Source organism: Bufo gargarizans, chromosome 5 (genome assembly GCF_014858855.1).
Source record: "Bufo gargarizans isolate SCDJY-AF-19 chromosome 5, ASM1485885v1, whole genome shotgun sequence".
Lineage (NCBI taxonomy): Eukaryota > Metazoa > Chordata > Amphibia > Anura > Bufonidae > Bufo > Bufo gargarizans.
Window position 1 is genome coordinate 50,943,624 of NC_058084.1, and position 21,572 is coordinate 50,965,195.

Sequence of the window (21,572 nt, forward strand, 5' to 3'; positions counted from 1 at the left end):
ACATTTTTTCTCGCAATAGGACCACTCTAGTCTCTCCTGTGTCCACCTGTATCTGTAGGTAAATCTACTATTTCTCCAGCAGTTCTATCTGCACATTATGAAGATGTGTGTTAATAAAAGGACTATAAACACAGAGAAGTAAAGTACAACCTAGTAATTATTTTATCAGCAGGTCACAAACAACACAGCGTGAAAATGAGGAGACTTCAGAGCCGCATCTTACAATTACCGGAGGCAATTGAGGGATTAGATTTATGAGAAAACAATAACCACGTTCAGGGAGATCACGACATAGCAGCACCTTATTCCATCTCAATACAAATACATCTACTGAGAGATTTTCTTTCAGACCGCTGCAGGGAATACAATGTCACCACTACAGAAAATGAGATTCTCTCTTCAGCATAGATAGCGGTTCAGCAACAACCAGGCAAAGAATGCAATACCTAAAGAGGTCTCCCATAAGAGTGATTTGTGATCTCCTATAGAGTGGTCAATCAGACGCATGGACTTTTTAGGGTCTATTCAGATTTGCAAGGTCCATCAAAGCATTTACTGACATATACCTCCAGCGCATGACCCGGACTATAGGCTTTTCTAGTGGCATACAATATGTCTCTCATAGGCTGCAATCTTAAAACAGTCTACACATTGTGTCATATGTTTCTTTTATGGAGGTTTCCATATGGAACAGCACAGCAGACTATTCTATACACATGAATAAATGGTATACCAACGTATACCAGCCTTACAGGCAGCATCTGTTGGGCAGTTGTGACCTTGTGGATATTTTTAATGAATACACTGGGAGTTTCTGCAGTGTGATTGCAGTGACCCAGTGGTCCACTGCTGAAGGGGGTTAATGTAACTTTGTTATGCACTTTGTATCCCAAAGGCTGTATATGGGAGAGAGAGAGTTAATTTGCTGGCCTCCTTACATGCATTTTCTGGATGTGGGCTGCAGGGTTTTGAGCTGGGTTTGTAGTCAGAAGTCGGCCTTTGGGTACAAGGAGAATGCAGCAGGCAGGGATACACCGACCCTGTGAGCCAAGAGCAGACAGAAAAGTGCCAGCCTCTGATAGAGGGAACAATTGAGCCTAACAGAAGGTTTAGTGGCCATACAAGGAAGAGTGATGGGAAAAAACAAGCCAGTGAAGGTAACACATGCTAATTGGCTGTGGACTTCACTGCATTTTGGTTGAGGATAGAGGTTTCAGTCTCTCTACTATACTAAAGAGACAGACTGGCCATCTGTTAAAGGACTACATCCCTGGTATAGTAGACATACAAACTGAATATATAGAGAGAAAGATAAATTGCACTCCTTGGTCAAACTGTGAAGATTGCTCATATTAACTAGAAAGGGACTCAGAGGGAACCACCATATTGCCTATTTCTTCCTATACACAATCTTGGGAAGACTGACTATGCAACCTGTAAATAAGTGAGCCTACTTTTGCAAGTGCCTGTAGTGCCATCTGCCGAGTTGCTTCAGGAAAGAACAGTTAACTTGTTCCACTAAAAGCAGTCTCTTCATTTCATTGCATCATTACTTACATTGTCACAGCACTGCATTGTGCCACGGATCCCTGCCTTACACCCCAAAATCCATCAATACTAAGGGCACCCTAATCACCACCAGGCAGGAGGCCCCCCCTAAAACCAGAGTTGCCTTGATGGGAAAGAAGGTACGTCCCTTCCTTCACTGCATAGCCCAGGGAGTGCCAGAGTAAGAAGCACCACCGTGAGAACTACTACCTCCATCATTTGCCACAACCACCACACCTGTCCTCTCTCATATACACTCTCATATAGAGAACTGCAGTACCTTTCACGGCCACTAAGCAATGTACAGAACTGTGCTTGTTCCGCAGCACTAGAGATGGACCCCAATGATTCAAGGATATATCATCAGTAGTAAAGTCCTGGAAAAGCCCTTTAAGCTTAGCTGGCTGTACACTGTAGATTAATGTTTTCTCAATCATCAGATTTTAGAGGGGACCTGTCAGCCATCTAGTGTGTATAGAGGTATTCCCAACTCTCCATGAGGGCAGATGATGTGGAGAGGAGAGGTCAATTCTTTTGTTTTTGGGATGCCCCTGCAACACGCGGCCTCCTCCTAGGGCACTCTATAAAAAAACGAGTCCCAGATGTAGGAATGCAGAGTGGCATAGTGTGGCCTAAAACGTCTCTTATTGTGTAACGATGCTCCTTCCTGGATACTGCTGGACCCCAGGCTTTGGCTCTGGAGCAATAAATAGGGGGAATAATTGATGGATTTGAAAGAAAGATTAAGTCCAGACCTTGTATGTAGTTGAACAGCAGCTTTACTTTGCATCAACCTTCTGAAAAACGGTTTACAGACTTTGTCTTGATCCCAGCAGGCTTTAGCATTAAAACTGGCAGGCAAAATCAACTCTGCTACATCTGTTTCTCTCTGGCTCTGCTGTACTGACAGGCTAACTGTATGACTTTGTTTCTTCTTGTATGCTGAACTTCTCTTTGTATGGTCTGTCTCTAGATTAGGCCAGGGAAGTTTCCTCCTGGCTCCTGAGGCTCTAAGCTTTGGCCTCCATGGCAAGCAGAGCTGAGGGTGCTCTGGCTGGCTTGGACACATCCAAAAGAGACATTCCCCTACACCTGTCAGCTAGCAGGGGGTAAGCTATACTAATTCTAACTGGTCCCCACCCTTCCTGCAGGAAGTGGGACTAGCCCACTTCTCCACAGAGGTGGGTTATAATGGAATGGAAGTTTCCATTCTATCTACATACAGCTGTGCTGTATTTGCTGCCACCTGATGGTGAACCAGGCACATTACATGTGAACATAACAGTTGCAAACAGATTAGGAATGCACAGTGTGGAGGACCTGGAATAAAATGCATAGATGACACTCTGGGGTGTTACATTCCCCCTTAAGTAAAATCAAGCCGCCCTTGGCTTGTGCTTAGGTTATTCTCTAAGTGTACCAAAGGAAGGTTAAAGTGCTGCATATATACTACTATATACTATTGCATACATACAATGACATAGAAACAGCTACCACTAGGTACTGCCCATATGAGTAGGGTGTCTATTCACAGTTTGCCCTCTCGGTAATAACCATTAAACTAAAAAATGCCCCAAACTGGATCATGTAGTGCAAAATTCCTTTGTAATCCACATAAGGTAATAATTTTTGTAATCCATATGGGTATGATATAAAGTAGCAGCAATGAGAACCCTTTGGGCAAAAGAGGCTCCCACTTAACCTGAGAAGGGAGAAAAAGGAATTGGGTTCAGAAGTGCGCAACTGGGAGTTATTCTCTGCAGATGGGAAGAGTCATAACAGACATGTCTATCTAGGTGAGGAACAAATGGGGGCAACCAAACATAAAACGAGCCAACATGTCCTCACCCGTCAGGAGTAGTCCAAGATGTGGCTCCCATTAGTCCATGGCTCTTTTCAGGATCCAATTAAGGGGCTCCTTAGAGAAGGTTCTTGAAGTCCTCCTCACTGCTGCTGCTACTACTAAAAGACATAAGAGGGCGCTACTGCTACTGCTTTGCTGACCTCTGGTGGACGATTTCGGTAATGACCGTGTGGCTACACTGGTTATTGCGGCAGCCACCCTTTCTTTCACAGTGCCAGAACCTCCTGTTGGGGAAGGGGAGTTTAGAATCTCCAGCTGCAAGGGACATGGTAGTTGGACCTCCGCTGATGGTGTAGGAAATTTGGGACCTCTGACTGGTGCCGACGCCATCTTCCAGGGAAGTTGGTAATTTATCACCGTAGGGTTATAGGAAAAAGCGACTGCTGACAATATTCCCACCAGGATAGTTGGAGGCACTGCAGACCCTGGATCAGTGGCTCCGGCTGAGGATGCAGCTTTTCCTGAAAGCGAAGACCTCCCTCTGCGGGCTCTTGGAGGCAGTACATGCGGCCTGTGGCAACTGGATCCTCCCAGTACTCCAGTACCGGCAACGGGACAAGGTGCTTAGATAGTAGGGTCACTCCGGTGGGGAACAGCCCCTTGAGGGAGTCCATGGGGGATTATTCCACATGATCCCCGGCATATAGACTGAGCTTGGGGAAGATTGGGGAAGATTGGGGCGCTTGACAGAACAACGACCCACAAATAGCTCCTCACCGCTCTCGTCGTCCATCAGGAAGCTGCTCCCTCTCTCCATGGAGAAAGAGATAATGGTATCTCGGTTCTGGGTCTCTCGGTTGTGGCTAAGACACGGACCACCCAGTCCTCGATGGCCTTTTTATATTCCCACATGGTCATAGCGTGGGCTGTCACTCCTTTTGGGACCATCAGGTTCAGCTCAGCAAATGACTCGCTCTTCCTGGGCGGTGGAGTAGAACTCCAGCCACCTCCACTGCACCAGCCAGCGCAGCCGACGCCTCGGACCTCTTCTCCAGTCCCCGCTGTACTTGGGATAGGCCTATTTCTTGAAGGACAGCCTGCCTTTCGGGCTCGTCGCCGCATATCATCTGACTCCAGTTGAGCCGCAGAGGATGCGCCATCTTGCTCTCTTCTTGGCAATGGGAAATGGTGAGAGAGGAGGAGCTTTAGGGGTGGAGTCTTCACTTCCTTCATTTGCACTGGGCTGTTCCCTGTGGGCAGGGCTGTCGTTACCCGCTCTTGGGATGGGCGTTTCTCTGTTTTCCCACTCTTGCAATACAAGAATAACATGAACTCCTCAGATGCCGGCGTGCAATCTCCTGCACCTGTCACTTTGCAATTAACGCAATAAAGTCATTTTTAGTGGAATGTACAGTACAGACCAAAAGTTTGGACACACCTTCTCATTCAAAGAGTTTTCTTTATTTCATGACTATGAAAATTGTAGATTCACACTAAAGGCATCAAAACTATGAATTAACACGTGGAATTATATACATAACAAAAAAGTGTGAAACAACTGAAAATATGTCATATTCTAGGTTCTTCAAAGTAGCCTACCTTTTGCTTTGATTACTGCTTTGCACACTCTTGGCATTCTCTTGATGAGCTTCAAGAGGTAGTCACCTGAAATGGTCTTCCAACAGTCTTGAAGGAGTTACCAGAGATGCTTAGCACTTGTTGGCCCTTTTGCATTCACTCTGCTCGATTGGGTTCAGGTCCGGTGACTGTGGAGGCCAGGTCATCTGGCGCAGCACCTCATCACTCTCCTTCATGGTCAAATAGCCCTTACACAGCCTGGAGGTGTGTTTGGGGTCATTGTCCGGTTGAAAAATAAATGATGGTCCAACTAAACGCAAACCGGATGGAATAGCATGCCGCTGCAAGATGCTGTGGTAGCCATGCTGGTTCAGTATGCCTTCAATTTTGAATAAATCCCCAACAGTGTCACCAGCAAAGCACCCCCACACCATCACACCTCCTCCTCCATGCTTCACGATGGGAACCAGGCATGTAGAGTCCATCCGTTTTTTCTGCGTCGCACAAAGACACGGTGGTTGGAAGCAAAGATCTCAAATTGGACTCATTAGACCAAAGCACAGATTTCCACTGGTCTAATGTCCATTCCTTGTGTTCTTTAGCCCAAACAAGTCTCTTCTGCTTGTTGCCTGTCCTTAGCAGTGGTTTCCTAGCAGATATTCTACCATGAATGCCTGATTCACACAGTTCCCTCTTAACAGTTGTTCTAGAGATGTGTCTGCTGCTAGAACTCTGTGTGGCATTGACCTGGTCTCTAATCTGAGCTGCTGTTAACCTGCGATTTCTGAGGCTGGTGACTCGGATGAACCTGTCCTCCGCAGCAGAGGTGACTCTTGGTCTTCCTTTTCTAGGGCGTTCCGCATGTGAGCCAGTTTCTTTGCAGCGCTTGATGGTTTTTGTGACTGCACTTGAGGACACTTTCAAAGTTTTCCCAATTTTTCGGACTGACTGACCTTCATTTCTTAAAGTAATGATGGCCACTCGTTTTTCTTTACTTAGCTGCTTTTTTCTTGCCATAATACAAATTCTAACAGTCTATTCAGTAGGACTATCAGCTGTGTATCCACCTGACTTCTCCACAACGCAACTGATGGTCCCAACCCCATTTATAAGGCAAGAAATCCCACTTATTAAACCTGACAGGGCACACCTGTGAAGTGAAAACCATTTCAGGTGACTACCTCTTGAAGCTCATCAAGAGAATGCCAAGAGTGTGCAAAGCAGTAATCAAAGCAAAAGGTGGCTACTTTGAAGAACCTAGAATATGACATATTTTCAGTTGTTTCACACTTTTTTGTTATGTATATAATTCCACATGTGTTAATTCATAGTTTTGATGCCTTCAGTGTGAATCTACAATTTTCATAGTCATGAAAATAAAGAAAACTCTTTGAATGAGAAGGTGTGTCCAAACTTTTGGTCTGTACTGTATGTCAAATCTGTAGGCCTTGTAGTATAAAGGCACGCAAGTAAATCCTGTTCGTGACGCAATTGCAGCGGGCGGCCACTCCCTAGGGCTCTATATAAAAAATAAACGACCCAGATGTAGGAATGCTGAGTGGTATAGTGCAGCCTATTGTGTCACGGTGCTCCTACTTGGAAACTGCTGGACCCTAGGCTTTGGCTCTCCGAAGCAATAAATAGGGAGAATAATTGAGGGATTTGAAAGAAAGATTGAGTCCAGACCTTGTATTTAGTTGAACAGTGGCTTTACTTTGCATAAACATTCTCCAAAATGGTTTACAGACTTTGTCTTGGTCCCAGCAGGCTTTAACATTAAAACTCTCTCTGTTTCTCTCTGGCTCTGCTGTACTGACAGGCTTACTGTAAGACTTTGCTTCTTCTTGTATGCTGCACTTCTCTTTGTATGGTCTGTCTCTAGATTAGGCCAGGAAAGTTTCCTCCTGGCTCCTGAGACTCTAAGCTTTGGCCTCCATGGCCAGCAGAGCTGAGAGTGCTATGGCTGGCTTCGGCATGTCCAGAAGAGACGTGCCTCTACACCTATCCCTTAGCTGGGGGTAAGCTAGACTAACCCTAACTGGTCCACACCCTTCCAGCAGAAAAGTGGGACTAGCCCACTTCTCCACAGAGGAGGGTTAGAATGGAATGTAAGGTTCTATTCTATCTACATACTGCTCTGCCGTATTTGCTGCCACCTGCTGGTGAACCAGGCGCATTACATGTGAACATAACCGTTGCAAACAGATTAGGAATGCACAGTGTGGAGGACCTGGAAAAAAATGCATAGATGACATTAATGTTAGCAGACACAGATAGAAGCCGGGTGCAGGAGTGGTAATACCACTCTGGGGTGTTACACCCCCACCAGGAATGTCTAGCAGCAATGTTGTCTAATCCCCCCCCCCCCCTTTCCTCGTTCAGAAGAAATGAATGCCTGACTGAGCAGTGTATGCAAGTGTTTGAGGGAGAGGGAGATAGCTGTCAGCCAAACGAGCAAACAGACCCAACTGTTTGACCGGCTTTAATCTTACTCTAGTAAAAGAAAGCTCAGCTAATAGGGATGTGTTCATCATCACCGACAGATTCCAAGTGTATGGATGTGCATGGATTACAAAATGTAGCTGCAAAACTACTCAGCCTGTTACGTACCTTATTTGATTTGATTCAACTTTATTGTCATTACACATGTATAAATACAGAGTATCATGAAACAGTTTGCATCTAATCAGAAGTGCAAAGAGCAGCAAGTGCAATAAAAACAGGTTATATACAGATAAGAGTAGTGTAGAAGGTGGCAATAGGTATGTACAGATAAGTATACAGGTGTTTATATTACTATATAGAGAGCAAATTTACAGATGTACTATGGACAAATATACAGATTTACTGATGTATACATATATACAGATATGCAGATGTGCTAATGTATAAGTATATAACTGAGACTTATGCTATGGCAGTCTCCCAAACTATAGCATGTGAATATTGATGAATGAGGGATGGTCATGGGAGGGATGGAGGGAGGAGGAGTGTAAAGGGTTAAATGAGTGTAGATGGAAAGGTTCATCAGGGGAGTAGGGTAACAGCTGTGGGAAAGAAACTGTTCCTAAACCTGCTGGTTTTAGTCTGACGGTTCCTGTAGCACCTTCTTGAGGGAAGGAGCTGGAAGAGTTTATTGGCAGGATGAGAGGAGTCCCTAAGAAAGATGCGTGCCCGGCGTAGACATGTCTTCTTGTGAACATTCCTCAATGGAAGGAAGTGGAGTACCTGTGATGCATTGGGCAGTTTTCACCACCCACTGCAGTGCCTTACAGTCAGCCACAGAGCAATTCCCATACCAAACTTAGGGTTTGCAAAGATATTGAAAAATATTATTGTAAAATATTTTGCATTGGGAGCCTAGGTTTCCGTTTTGCTATTTGCTATAATCGATGGCCTCATTTTGGGTTGATGGTATCCGGCTAGATACACAGAATGACCAACACCATAACACAATGTCAGATTTATTTCATTCACTATGTTAGAAGGTTATGGTCAATAAAAAACAATCACCCTGGGTTATTAACATGCAGCAATTAGCACAGGCCACAGTCAATGAGATCATAAGCCAAACCGCTATGCAAAAACATTCCAATGAGACGAATAACATGACTGAAATCTTGGTCTTTGCCTTGACAACAGCTTTGGTTTTGCAACCCAACAACTGAAACCCAGCAACAAGGAGATACTTTACCAGCAGGAAGCCTTTGCAATTTTCACCTCATCGCTTGATTTGCTAAATTCTCATCTCTACTGTTCTTTCCAATCTTCTGTTCCATCATAGGAGCAGAAAACAGAATTGAATGGAGTGCTGGATCCATCACATATGAACACTAGTCATATGGTGCTCGTGTAGAACACTTCCCAATGCTTGGGTGCTCTACAGCAGGGTTCCTCAACTCCGATAATCACACTGCCTAAAGAATGTATTTAAAAGAAAATAATAAAGTATTTATTAATAACTGGTTAAAAGGGGAAAAATTCTGTGTATCACTTTCGTGACTTTCAGGCAGCAGACTGAGCTGATGCAGTCAGGGATAATTATTGACCCACTACACCTAAAACACCTAATTATCCCTGACTGCATCAGCTCAGTCTGGTGCCTGAAAGTCACGAAAGTGATACACAGAATGTTTCCCCTTTTAACCAGTTATTACTAAATACTTTATTATTTTCTTCCAAATACGTTCTTCAGGCAGTGTGATTAATGTTTTCAAAGTGAACGTACACCTGAGTATCTTTACTGTGTGAGACAATTCCTCAACTCCGGTCCTCAGGGCCCCCCTGCCGTTCATATTTTTATAATTTCCTTAGTATTGAGCAGGTGATATAATTAGAGTCAGTGCATCAGGTCTTACCACAGGTATTCATTCTGAGGGATATTCTCAAATCGTGACCGGTAGGTGGTCCTTGTGGACTGGAGTTGAGGAACACTACTCTACAGAGAACCCGAGCACAAAGGAAGTCAATGGGAGAACTCGAGCATTAAACCAGGCACCCCCTGCTCTGAAGAGTGGAGGGTGTAGGGACTCTAGTTTGGCTTAGGAATCCCTGCTCTGATTCCATATATAGCTATGTCCATATATGGAGTCAGTGCTTGGGGACACCCAGTGCATTTAAATCTAATTTAGGCTCTATTTCTGAAAAGTTTTCTGGCGGGATTTGAACTCACAACCTTCTACATTACAGCCAATAATCCTAACCACTACACTATAGAGCTGCATGGCCACTTACTATTTAAAAAAATAAAATAAAATGAGACTTCTGCTGTATAGAAATACTTGCTGTATAAAACCGCTGTATATACTGGCTATGCAGCTCTATATTGTAATGGTTAACATTCTGGGCTGTAATGTAGAAGATTGTTAGTTTGAATGCTGTCAGAAATAGATGCTAAATTAGATTTAAATACACTGGCTCGAGCACACATGATATTTGGCCGAACACTGCGATGTGCCGAGCATAGCAATGCTAGAGCCGAACTGGTGTTCGGCTGAGCATGCTCGCCCAACACTAATGGACACCAATGACGTCCCGGCAGACCCTACTCACTTTTATTGGGATCTTTTGATTTTTATCATAGTGCCTGACATTTTGACAGGAATTCTATTTGCACTATTCTTTAGTCAAATACACTAAGAAGGACAAGCTGCAAGATTATGCAAATTGAGGAAGAAGCAGGTGGCACTAAGATCTGCTGATGATCAAATTTTGAAGCACTTAGTTCTAATTCGTGGCAGGGGGAGGGGCATTAAAGGCAGGTTGAAAGCAAAGTTTTTTTTAGCCACATGAAACCTCAAAAATCAGATAAAGTTGTGTGGGATGATTGTAAATGGATTCAACAGTTCAAGGCTACCACCAGAGGAAAATCTTAGTATGAAAAAGCACTGATTGAACAGTTCAAAGCTGCCACCAGAGGAAAATCTTATTAAGACAAAGCACTGATTAAGCACTTGGAGGCTACTACCAGGGGAAAATCTTATTATCGAAAAACAGTGATTGAACAGTTTAAGGTTACCACCATGTGAAATTCTTATTGTGAAAAAAGCACTGACTGTACAGTTTGAGGGTGCCGTATTATAAAAAAGGGCTGATTGAACAGTTCGAGGTTACCCCCAGAGGAAAATCTTATTATGAAAAAGTACTAATTGAACATTTCAAGACTACCACCAGAAGAAAGTCTTATTATGAAAAAACACTGATTTAACAGTTTGAGGCTAAACTCAAGGGAACATCTTATTATGAAAAAGCACTGATTGAAAAGTTTGGGGCTACCACTAGAGGAAAATCTGGTGGTAGCTTTGAACTATTCAATACATGCTTTTTCATAATAAGATTTTTCACAGGTGGTAGCCTCAAACTGTTCAATCAGTGCTCTTTCATAAAGTAAAGCTAATATGCATACCATCTGGTTTTCAAATTTTCTGAAAGAATGATAACCTTGATCTGATGCCAGTATAATATGCTAATTTGCATATATTTTTTCCCAGAAATACAGAGCAGCATTGGCTGGACTACAATACTCCTCTTGCATACTAGGTGGTTTCCCTAATGAGAAAGAGCACCCTGAAGACCCCAACATAGGCCACTTAGCTAACATGGGCAGTTTTCTCTTGAGGCACTCAGCTTTCTTGTTATTTTGAAAGGAGATCTGACTTGTATGTTTCATTCAAAGAAGCATAAAATGGGGACATTCAGCACTCATGACATTTTGAAAGGAGAACTGACTTGCATATCACTTTTCCGGTCTAGTATAACATGTTGGTGCTTCTTAGCTATGAATAAACAGCCCTCAATATAGAAAATCTCAGGAAGCATTGAGTGGTCCCCAGAGATGTCTTCTCACGTCTACTTCACACATCCCATGCATTATTCTTTGTTATGACACCTCCTTGTGGTACCTACAATTACATTTTCCCAGCTCATAGCACGCAATAAATCTCTGTAATAACAAAACTATCCAGAGATTATTTTGGATGGAGCTTAGAATAGATCTGAATATGGAAAACAAAATGTTCTAAATCTATTGGGTTGGGCTGCGAGCAATATATCACATGAGTAGTGATTCGGTTATCTTAACCAAAGCTCTCTCGGCAGAGCTATTTGCTAGAAATAACGAAATGTAAATGAAAGAAATGGAAGAAAGAATCATTAAAATGCACACCATGGAGCCTGCGATCATCGTAAGCACATGGAGATTGACTGCAGCAATGCACATTATTGTTATGGTAAATACTTATCCACAATATACCGATCTAAACTGGATCAATTTTCAGTTCATCCTGATATGCAGGCAACATATGTGTCAGTCAGGGAACACCCATAAAAGAATATATATATATATAAATATATATAAAATAATCCCTTTAGACTAATTTTTATAAGTCTCCTGGAAGACAGAGCAGAGAGAAGCAATTAGACCACTGCTGGGATAAAGTAGAAGGCTACACTACTAGTTTTAAGAATTATTTTATTTAGGGCAGAATAGAAATTGGTATTGGGCTTAACCCCTTCAGGACTGGGCCATTTTCTGTTTTTGAATTTTAATTTTTACTCTCAGCTCTCCAGGAGTCATATTTTTTTATTTTTTTATTTCACATACAGTACAGACCAAAAGTTTGGACACACCTTCTCATTCAAAGAGTGTAGATTCACACTGAAGGCATCAAAACTATGAATTAACACATGTGGAATTATATACATAACAAAAAAGTGTGAAACAACTAAACAAATATTTCATATTCTAGGTTCTTCAAAGTAGCCACCTTTTGCTTTGATTACTGCTTTGCACACTCTTGGCATTCTCTTGATGAGCTTCAAGAGATAGTCACCTGAAATGGTTTTCACTTCACATGTGTGCCCTGTCAGGTTTAATAAGTGGGATTTATTGCCTTATAAATGGGGTTGAGACCATCAGTTGCGTTGTGGAGAAGTCAGGTGGATACACAGCTGATAGTCCTACTGAATAGACTGTTAGAATTTGTATTATGGCAAGAAAAAAGCAGCTAAGTAAAGAAAAACGAGTGGCCATCATTACTTTAAGAAATGAAGGTCAGTCAGTCCGAAAAATTGGGAAAACTTTGAAAGTGTCCTCAAGTGCAGTCACAAAAACCATCAAGCGCTACAAAGAAACTGGCTCACATGCGGACCGCCCCAGGAAAGGAAGACCAAGAGTCCCCTCTGCTGCGGAGGATAAGTTCATCCGAGTCACCAGCCTCAGAAATCGCAGGTTAACAGCAGCTCAGATTAGAGACCAGGTCAATGCCACACAGAGTTCTAGCAGCAGACACATCTCTAGAACAACTGTTAAGAGGAGACTGTGTGAATCAGGCCTTCATGGTAGAATATCTAGTAGGAAACCACTGCTAACGACAGGCAACAAGCAGAAGAGACTTGTTTGGGCTAAAAAACACAAGGAATGGACATTAGACCAGTGGAAATCTGTGCTTTGGTCTGATGAGTCCAAATTTGAGATCTTTGGTTCCAACCACAGTGTCTTTGTGCGACGCAGAAAAGGTGAACGGATGGACTCTACATGCCTGGTTCCCACCGTGAAGCATGGAGGAGGAGGTGTGATGGTATGGGGGTGCTTTGCTGGTGACACTGTTGGGGATTTATTCAAAATTGAAGGCATACTGAAGCAGCATGGCTACCACAGCATTTTGCAGCGGCATGCTATTCCATCCGGTTTGCGTTTAGTTGGACCATCATTTTTCAACAGGACAATGACCCCAAACACACCTCCAGGCTGTGTAAGGGCTATTTGACCATGAAGGAGAGTGATGGGGTGCTGCGCCAGATGACCTGGCCTCCACAGTCACCGGACCTGAACCCAATCGAGATGGTTTGGGGGGAGCTGGACCGCAGAGTGATGGCAAAAGGGCCAACAAGTGCTAAGCATCTCTGGGAACTCCTTCAAGACTGTTGGAAGACCATTTCAGGTGACTACCTCTTGAAGCTCATCAAGAGAATGCCAAGAGTGTGCAAAGCAGTAATCAAAGCAAAAGGTGGCTACTTTAAAGAACCTAGAATATGAAATTTTTTCAGTTGTTTCACACTTTTGTGTTATGTATATAATTCCACATGTGTTAATTTATAGTTTTGATGCCTTCAGTGTGAATCTACAATTTTCATAGTCATGAAAATAAAGAAAACTCTTTGAATGAGAAGGTGTGTCCAAACTTTTGGTCTGTACTGTATAAGGGCTTGTTTTTTGCAGGACAATTTGTACTTTCTAATGGCACCATTTAGTATTGCATACAATGTAGTGGGAAGCTTGAATGAAAAATCCAAATGGAGTGGAATTAGGAAAAAACGCATGTTTATATGGTCGTTCTCTATGCGTTACCTTCACTCACCTGTTACCTTCATTCTCTGGGTAAGTACATTTACAACAGTACCACATTTATATAGTTTTTCTTTTGCTTTAATACTGAACAATTTTTTTTTTAAATACTCTTTAAAAAAATGTACTTTTTCTATTCATCAACATACTCTGACCCCCATAACTTTTTTGTATAGTTTTGTCTATGGAATTGTGTGAGGGCTCATTTGATAGATATGCTGTTTAGTAAGTGCATAGACGGGCAAAGTTTTTGATTTGCCATGGCTTCACCCAAGTTATTGTAAATCCTGGTTGTCCTTTATTCTGCTGGTTGCTAAATAAACTGAAGTGGACTTTTAAAACTGCTGAGTGAAGACAAGTCTGTCACCGCTGGCCCTGTTCACAAGCGCAGATCCCTGCAATATGTATGTGATTAGCATGTGCTGCACCTTTAAATCATGTTGACACTGTTTATTTACATGCAATGCATGGTGGCCCTCTTACGTTACCACTGATTAGGTTCTGCCCTCTCTGGTATGGTGCTGAAAAGATATCACCACAAATCATTTGATTGGGGAGTTGCGCAGTAGGTGGCCCCGAAGTGTGAGAATGCATAGACATAGGGACACTTCATGTGGATGATGTCATAAAATGGTCCGAAGGCGAGAATGGTGTAGGGTCAAGCAATGTGATTGTGCCTCTGTTGGTGATGAGCTAGGTTGTCTGGTAAAGGCCCCAGCAGAGAGGAAGGAGGACTGTGAGGGTACTGGGAACTGACAACACTGGGAAACCGGATGCCACAGCAGTTGTCTGTGGAATATGGGCCACATGGACATGTAGCAGAAGTAGGCTGCGTGTGTCAACCCAAACTACAAGAATCAGAGCTGATTAGAATCTCCTCTACAAACCGCCATAGATATCCCTGTATCAGGGAAGGATTGCCACTGCTGCACCACGTGGGAGAACCACCATTGCCACCTTTGTGGAATTGTGAGTCTGACTGTTCCTGTATCATTTAAGATCGGTACATCTCCATAAGAAAGGACTTTCTGTGCCCCTGTAATTGACCAGACTATTGTTCTGACTGTGGTTGCTTTGCTAAACTGCCATACTGCTGGCCAAGTCATTTGGAGACCACCTTAGATTTTCTCTACTCCATCACCATAAGGCAGTGTAGAAAGCTGGCCTCTGCACAGTTGGGCCGTAAGTCATGGTGGCCCATTTATTGGTCCACTTCAAAGAAAATGTGCCCATAGAAACTTCCCCAGTGATGGCAGAGGGTTTATCAGGTTGCATTTCGACACAGAGTTGTCTTGGTAAGACAGGCCCTTCAATATGTTCTGGATGCTACTGTACATATATTAAAGGCATGTTTATAAATCTTGTATAGTGTATTTGACAACTGAACTCCAATACGCATTTCGATGTGTTCTCTACTAGATTCTGTAAGATTCTTTTGACATTAGTGAGTTTAATAATTTTCTCCCCTGGAGCATAATTAATTAAAATACAAAATGAACATTTATGTCATTAATAATTGATGCAATATAAGGCAGCTCTTCTCATATTCTACAGAAACAAAGAGAAAATTGAAGGAAAATGACTATGTATATCTGTTCTGTTGAAATAATAAATTTTTGCAGCAACCTCGTCCACATGGTAGACTCAATTTGCCAAACATTAGGACTCGAGATTCTTACAAGTTCTTCACTTGCAAGGCGAAGAAGCTCCCCCTGCCACTTGACTAACAAAGCAGGACATCTTGCTCAGACCTGACAATCTCGCACCTAGGTCGGGACTCTGAGTAGAGGCACAAGTGCAGTAACTCTGGTTCTGCTTCTGGAGCAGCACTATTCATGCACTGCTAACCATTAGTGTAGCAGTGCATGCACATTTGCTGTGCCGCAAGAGGAAGCACAGCCACTGCACCTGCGCTGCTAACCAGAAGTGTAGTGGAGCATGCACAACCACTGCTCCAGAAGCGGAAGCAGACCCACTGTGCTGGCGTCACTACTCGAGGCAGTGTTACAGGTGTGAGATTTTTAGGGCCAGGCGAGATATCCATCCCCATCAATTAAACAGCAGGGGAGCTTCTTCACCAGCAGGGACAGCCTCTCGCAGGTGTAGATCTCTTGTTGATACGGATTCATTTGTAATAATTGATTTACGCATCTCTAATTAGGACAGTGGACTTGGATCCACACATCTCATTACCCTTAAGTTTTGTTCATAACCCAACATTTCAACTGGGTCAGGCCCAAAAGACCCTTTATTTTTGGCATGTCGCTGGAATTTTGGAATTTTTGTCACTGGTTAATGTTTTCCAAAAAACAATCCTCACCATTGAGAAAGCTAGGCAATGGTTCCAAACGTTGCCTATTCCTCTTATTGCATATTAATATACCCACAGTTATTTTACCAAGGTTATGTGCAATCTCTCCCCTGGGAACTGGAATAAACCTGTGTGACATCCTCTTGTATCATGGGTCCTCAAGCGGTTCTGTATCACAATTATAGGGACCCTTTCTCCCAGGTATATCAACTGAGTTATTTAATAAAATCTAGCTGTCTAGCAGCTTCTTTTTCCTTATTTCTCTGTCCACTTTTCTGAGGTGGCCACGCATGCTCAGTTCCATCAACTTCTACCAGCCGGATGATCTTCAAGCTTCTTAGTTACAGCTTCTTGAGAAGGACCCTTAAAATTCCACTTGAGGGAGGACATGCCTCCTGAGATGCCAGCCTGATAAAAATCTAGCAGAGCAATGAATGGGGAGATCTCTGGGTCCATGTGAGGTACAGGTCTGGTTCTACCTTTGTTAGAAACTGTTTCTAATGTGTGATATGGGGAAACAGAACTAATTTTGTAAACATTGTATTCGTGTAAATGAAGTTCAATTATTTGGACTGCCATTCTGCTGTTTGGTCACAAGAGGCTGCTTTTTTCTAAGCATAGCTAAAAAGGACTGCATTTCTAGATTCATCTGATGTTGAAAACTCTCAGGGGTGGAGTTACAAGCCTGGAAAGGATGTGAAGGATCCTCCATCTTAGGGTGAGCTTGGGCACGGCTTACACATGTACTATAGTATCACCCAATTATTTATTACCTGTTGTCAGCATCATTTTTAGTAGCGTTGCACAGGGATAGTCATCACTCAATCCCTGTCTCTAATGGTATCTCACAGAACGCCAATTAACCCATTAATATGTTTCTCAGAGTGTAGGAGAAAATCCACTAAGAAACCATGGAGATGTTTTTTTCAAACAGAGCTCTGTCCAGAAACCCAGTGCTATAAGATAACAGTACCAACATCCCAACCATCTTTCTGTCCTATGAGCTTTTTAGTCAAGTGCTTAGACTCTTCTCTGCTCCACCAGATGCATTCACCTGTGTATTCTGTACAGAAGGACAAAAAGACTTGAACCAGCAACACAAACTGTTCGAATTTGCAGAGGTTGCATGGTGGGAAAGAAAAAAAAGAAAAAATAATATATATATATATATATATATATATTTGTGTGAGGCACTTACGGTAGTACAGTGAAGAACCTAGGAAATCAGGGAATAAGCGTAGTCGGTTGTGGTGTGCCGAAACCGAGGATGAGGTAGGCCTGAGAAAGAAGAGGGCCCACCCAAGGAAAGAGATGTGGAAGAAATGAGTTTGTTAAATGAGTGGAGTGGTGGGAGGGTCAAAGTTCAGACCTCGGACGGTGCAGGAGTCAGGTAGAGGGGTGCCCTAAATAGGCTGGAGGCGGACCTCAGCCCCTCCCACAAATCCAGGCCAAAGCCTTCACACTTGTGTGAGGCACTTACGGTAGTACAGTGAAGAACCTAGGAAATCAGGGAATAAGCGTAGTCGGTTGTGGTGTGCCGAAACCGAGGATGAGGTAGGCCTGAGAAAGAAGAGGGCAAAAATGAGATAAACCGTTTATTGTATTCGATATACAGGAAAACTCAACCCGACATGTTTTGGAAAGCATTCCTTAACTCCCGTGTTGGATTGGGGATGTAACGTGCGAAAGCGGACGACTTCCAGCGCCCCAATCTCTTAATGACATGAGCCGGGATGTTGGCACTGGAGGCCGTGGACGCGGCCCCGATCCGAAAGGAGTGCCCAGAGTAGTTGGATGCGTTGAGGCCTAGTTGAGTGAGGGATGACCTGACATAGGTCATGAAGGTGGTGGTGGTGAGTACAGACCCACGCAGTTGAAGTAGTGGCTGACAGGGTAGGAACTTGTGATGCTGTTTGTATGCGTCCAGAACCCCGACTGGGCACCATCTGTTCTGCGTAGGGTAGTATGGAATGTTCACGGGTGAGAGCTGACTGCTTTTGGAGTGAGGTAAGGTTAGGATATAATGATCCCCGTGTTTCGTCAAGTGGGAGGCTAGCAGACAATGTGTAGTTTGGGTCGCCGAGGTCGTGGTGAATTCCCCGGGCCTCAGGAATCCGTAGAAGGCCAGGTACATCGCTGTTTTGATGATGGAGTTGGTATCAGCTTCAAAAGGACTGGAGTCTAATAAGTCGGATAGTGCTTTGAAAATGTGACTGTTAATGGGCAGTCTCTGTGTCGGCCGTGCGGGTTCTGTCTTCTGAATGCCCTTGAGTATGGTTTTGATCTGGTGTGAGGCCATGAAACTGATGTTGTTGGGGTGTATGATTAGCATGTGATGTTGGATACCGGTGAGATAGAGCTTGATGGTGTTGTATGACAGTTTGAGCTTGAGGTGGCAAAAAGAAGCAAATCCTAGCAGGGAAGTCATGACAAATGGGTGCGTGATGCTGTGTTCCAACAGGAATTTGTTAAACAGTGCGAATGCTCTGTTGTATGACCTGCGTGTGTTGTCTGATAGTGCAGAGTGGGATAATGACTGGCTATGGCGCATGATGACATCTAATCCAGAATGAGCTGGTGAAATGACGGGGTGATGGAGGCCGTGGGTGACGCTGACGGGAGAGCCTGATGAAACGCCTGAAATTGGAAACGAGACAGATTGTCAGCTGCCGTATTGCACCTTCCCGGGACGTGGAAGCAGTGTATGAAGAAATTGTTGCAAGCTGCCAACCAAGTAAGCTTGCGCAGGAACCTCATGATTGTGAGGGATTTGGACCGACCCTTGTTAATGATCTGGCAGGTCGCCTGGTTGTCTGAGTAGCATCGGACCGACCTGTTTGCCCATGAATGACCCCACGCCACGGCGGCCGCCACGATAGGGTAGATCTCGAACAGAGCCGAGGTAGTGGAGAATCCTTCCAAACCCTGGACCGCAGGAGGCCAGCTACCCCACAGCCAATCGTTCCCACAAATGGCCGCGAAGCCTGTGGTGGATGCCGCATCCGACCAGACAGATGGGGAAGAGTCCGATAGCTGAGGGAGGAACATGCTCCTGCCGTTCCAGGCGGACAGAAATCTCCTCCACATACCCAGATCTGCAGTGGCGTGGGCATCCAGGGGCAGCCTGTGAGAGTCGTGAAGAAAAAGGGGGAAAAGGTGCAGAAGCCGTGAAATGAACGAGCGACCCTGGGGAATGATGCGCATGGCAAAGTTCAGGGACCCCAATAGGGACTGTAACTCCTTGCGGTTGCAGTTGCCGAGTTGAAGGTAATTGTCTATGTGGTTGAGAATAACCTGGATCTTCCCGAGTGGCAAACTGGCTTGCATGGAGGCCGAATCCAACTGAATGCCCAAGAAGGTGATGAATGTGTCCGGCCCTTCTGTTTTCTTGGAGGAGATGGGTACCCCAAGTTCCCCGAACAGCTTGATGGTGGCCCTGAGGCTGGCGGGAGGGGAGCTGTTTTCCTCCACGAGTAGAAAGTCATCAAGGTAATGCAAGACCATCGGGCATCTTGCTACGTTCAAGAGCAACCAGCATAGTGCCTCCGCGAATGTGTCAAAAATGGCCGGGCTACTCTTGGATCCGAAGGTCAACCGGGAGAAAAAATAATAGTTTCCGGACCACTTGATGCCATGAAGGTGCCACAGTGACGGGTGGATTGGTAGCAATTTGAACGCATTGGCGATGTCGGTTTTGCTGAGCCATGCTCCGACCCCTGCTTGCTTGATGGCGGTGATGGCGTGATCTATGGTGGTGTATTGGAGTGAGAATTCTTCCGATGGAATGAGGGAGTTTAGACTGGGGTCGGCTGAACCGTGTGGTGCCGATAAATCGATGATTAGCCTCTGCTTCTGGGAAGACTTCCCGGTGACGATGCCAATGGGATTGGTGCGCCATGTGGTGAATGGGGGTGTCTTGAATGGTCCTAGCACGAAGCCCTCTGCGACTTCCAGGGCTATGAGGGCGTCAATTGCGGTGGGGTTGCCTTGGGCGGATAGGAGATTTGGACATTCCAGGGTACCTGTCGGCATGTGCAGGATGCCCGTGTGGAAGCCTTCGGTCAGACCTGACACCAGGAAATCCGTGAGATGTCTGGATGGGTGCTGAGACATGAATGCTGTAAAAACCGGCATATTTATGGTCGATAGATACTGTTTGGAAAACATTTTATTTGGACACATTGATTTAGCATGTGCCCGGAAACAATTGGTACAAATGTGCAACAACTTACACCCGCTGTAATTGCAGGATCCCATATTGAAATTGTTGCAGATCTGGGACTTGCCCAGAAACTTGATTGGCCGCCCCAGCTTGTCCCGGGTTGATTTCTCCGTGACCCCGGAGGGGCCGGCCGTTTGAGAGGGGGCTTGTCTGTCCGCCGCATTCGGACAGAAATTGGTGGTGTGGGCCGTGGAGGAGCAGTGCACGCAAGCTGGCGTCCTCAGGCCTGCGAAGTGTCGGCAAAAAATGACGGTGTCGATTCTGGCCCAGTTGGAGCGGACTCCGTACTGGGAGAAAGCCCCCGCCACTTTTGCCGAAAAAGATCTATGGTAGTCATAGAATGCCGACCCTCCATATTTGTTGCCCAGGTCCACCAGCTTGTGCATGTAGAGGTCGAGCTCCTCCCTTCTGTTGGGGTAGACCGTGCAGATGACCTCCCTGTAGATGCCGAAAGCCAACACAAATTCTGGAATAGACAATTTCCTATTGAGGCGGGCATCCCTAGCTTTGACCACAACCGAGACATCGTCGTAGGCATACGTTTTGTTCTCGACAATGTCTTGAGAGGCAATTAGGAGGGAGGCCAGGTTCACATCCTTACCTTCCAGAATGTCCCTTTTCAAGTGCTCCGGTATCATGTGCGCCGGGCTGACTTCTTGGTCATCTGGGTTGATGGATGGCACGGCCACTGGCAACCCGGCTGGTGCCGGTGGCGCCGCCGGTGGTGGCACTGCCAAGGAGAGGGATGTGGTGACCGACTCCAGCTTCTCTAACCTGTCGTTGACCCTGGACATGGACGTCATCAAAGAGGCCAGCATGGCGTGTATGTCCCCCGTGCTGGACTGGCTGGGTCCTTCCCCTGCCTCCGCGTTACTGGCTGACGTGCGCAGTAGACGGAAAAGCTCCGCTTTCCTTGCCGTGGCGGGGAAGGGAATCTGCCGTCTCCTCAATTCTGTCGTGATACGCGGAACTGTCCAGGATCTGATGGCTGCTGGGCTGGAAAGATCGTCTCCCTGGGCTAAGGTGATGGATCTGGCCGGAGTGCCAGGAAGGGAAAAGTTCTCACTTCCTTCCAGAGACATGCTAAAACAGAATAGTTTGTTAGTGCGGGGAACCACAGGATCGTGCTGGCAAGCTAGCTATGCCGGATGGCGAAATAATTAAGCCTAAGATGGTGACAGATGAGGCCCTGCTACTTGCCGAGCGGCTTGAGAGGCACTATCTATGAGTTGGCGCGAGGGGTTGATGAGGCCACTGACGTGGT